The sequence below is a fragment of the Sinocyclocheilus anshuiensis genome, unplaced genomic scaffold (genome assembly GCF_001515605.1).
Source record: "Sinocyclocheilus anshuiensis isolate Anshui unplaced genomic scaffold, SAMN03320099.WGS_v1.1 scaffold624, whole genome shotgun sequence".
NCBI lineage: Eukaryota > Metazoa > Chordata > Actinopteri > Cypriniformes > Cyprinidae > Sinocyclocheilus > Sinocyclocheilus anshuiensis.
The window spans coordinates 1,044,755-1,047,025 of record NW_015554128.1 but is presented as its reverse complement, the minus strand read 5'-3'; the positions used below and the strand labels follow the sequence as shown (position 1 = coordinate 1,047,025).

Here is a 2,271-nt window from a genome sequence, read left to right as displayed (position 1 = left end):
GTCTGTCTGTCTGTCTGTCTGTCTGTCTATCTATCTATCTATCTATCTATCTATCTGTCTATCTGTCTATCTGAATGTCTGTCTGTCTGTCTGTCTGTCTGTCTGTCTGTCTGTCTGTCTGTCTGTCTGTCTGTCTGTCTGTCTGTCTGTCTGTCTGTCTGTCTGTCTGTCTGTCTGTCTGTCTGTCTGTCTGTCTGTCTGTCTGTCTGTCTGTCTGTCTGTCTGTCTGTCTGTCTGTCTGTCTGTCTGTCTATCTATCTATCTATCTATCTATCTATCTATCTATCTATCTGTCTATCTGAATGTCTGTCTGTCTGTCTGTCTGTCTATCTGTCTATATAGTTATTGAAAAAGATAGATAGATATGTTCCTCTTTAAAAAAATGTGGATTTGGTAAATACTAACAAGACTGATCATTTTTATTTATTTATTTTTTGTGGACTGTCCCTTTAATTTGCTGTAGCAAAACTGCTTTTTTTAAATGCTGTTTCACACATTTTTGAAGCTTTGAAAATAAAAGTTAACCATCAGGTCAGCTTATTCTGTTTCCGAAAATATCTCTTTGTAAACTATATATATATATATATATATATATATATAAAAACACTATCCACTTACCAAAACCAATTATACATGAGAAACGGTAGCATCAAACAGACAAGCTTCTGCTTGTTTAGCAGCAGTGGCGTCTGAGTCATCTCCTCTGCTCAGGAAACTGTGAACATTCCAAGTCCAAGTGGGGATTTCTTACATTAACGTTTATATTAAGCACATCTATTATTCGAAGCCGTGTGAAGGTAGTCAGTAGAAAACAGGTTGGCCTCTAGTTTAATACATTTGCAAACGAAAGCTTTGTGTTCCCGAGGTTCCCTTTTTGAACATCTGGAGCCGGAGAAAGCGACAGGATCCAAGTGGTTTGTAATTGTAACGTGGCTGTTCTTCTCATTTTTTGTGCGCAGGGCGAAGCCAGCTAGCGAAACTGAGCGTGAAGATGTCCAGAAACTGCTGGCACTGTGGAAGAATTGGCAGGTGAGTGTACAGGAACAGGTTGTGAGGAACACACTTTGGCTGATTGGAGATCAGGCACTGAGCCCTGTCTGAAGATAGGATCTTATGTGGCATACACAAGCTGATGTAGGAACCATCTCATTGGAGAGGAAGACAGATGAGATCAAACAGGACTGAATTACAATTAGTCCATGTGTCTGGTGTTTATTAATTTCCCAGACAAACTTCTTTGTCTGGGAAATTAATACATGTCTTTAATTCCCAAGCTAATCATTATATATTATAGTTTAACCATCTGAAACATTTGCTACAGGATATTTTGATTTAAGACAACATTTTTGTACTCGATTCTGATTTTTGTTTTACCAGTCGTGTGCTGAAATCACCAAACATAGAAACTATAGACTGTAGTTTGCGAAGCTCCGCCGTTTTCACCAGCGTAATTTCAGACTGTAATCAGCAGTGAAATCGCTCGTATCATGTGGAATTGTTTTTGTGAAATATTTATGCAGATTTTCCGATGCAATAGTTTGTAGGGCTTGCAGAACAGAGCAAATCAAAAACACATGAAAAAAGGTTTGGTGAGTGAGTAAAATATTTTTCAAAACACACTCAACCAAACAGTTGAGATCTCCTTTAATGGTAACTGTCTGCATAAAATGTTGCATTCATGTTAAATATTTCCTTTGAAAATGAATATTATATTTTTTTCAAACATATGTTTTATGTTTCTTAAAAATATTTTGAAGACAATATACACTGCCATTTAACAGTTTGGGGTCAGGAAGAATTATTTTAAAGAAAAGTTTATTTTAAAGAAAGCTGGAAAGTCAGCTTTGCCAGCACAGGAATAAATTAATTTTGAAATATAATACAATTAAATATATTCATCAAAGAATCCTGAAAAAAATAAATAAATTAAGATTTCCACAAAAAAAGAAAAAAGAAAAGAAAAAACGCACACAGTGAAGACTGTGAATTCAGCTTTGCCATCACATGAATAAATTATATTTTTTATATATAATACATTAGAAAGCACTTATTTTAAACTGTAATAATATCTCACAGTATTACTGTTTTTGATTATATTTTGAATCAAATAAATGCAGCCTTGGTGAGCAAGATAATTCTTTAAAAACATGAATAAATCTATATACTGTATTGTTTTTGTGTGTGTGTGTGTGTGTGTGTGTGTTTTACATTTCTGCCACTGAAGAAGTGTTATTTCTCAGAAAATACCACATAATGGTTGACTGTTTTTTA

The 2,271-nt window shown here is 34.7% G+C and overlaps 1 protein-coding gene across 1 annotated transcript in view; it reads left to right on the top strand.

Moving 5' to 3' along the window:
• Positions 1–950: 950 nt before the first annotated feature.
• Positions 951–2,271, top strand: part of LOC107670198 (leucine-rich repeat-containing protein 4C-like) — a 19,820-nt gene continuing 18,499 nt past the window's right edge. The window contains exon 1 of the mRNA XM_016462719.1: positions 951–1,029. The gene's annotated coding sequence lies outside the window, so the exon portion shown is untranslated. The remainder of the gene's footprint in view (positions 1,030–2,271) is intronic.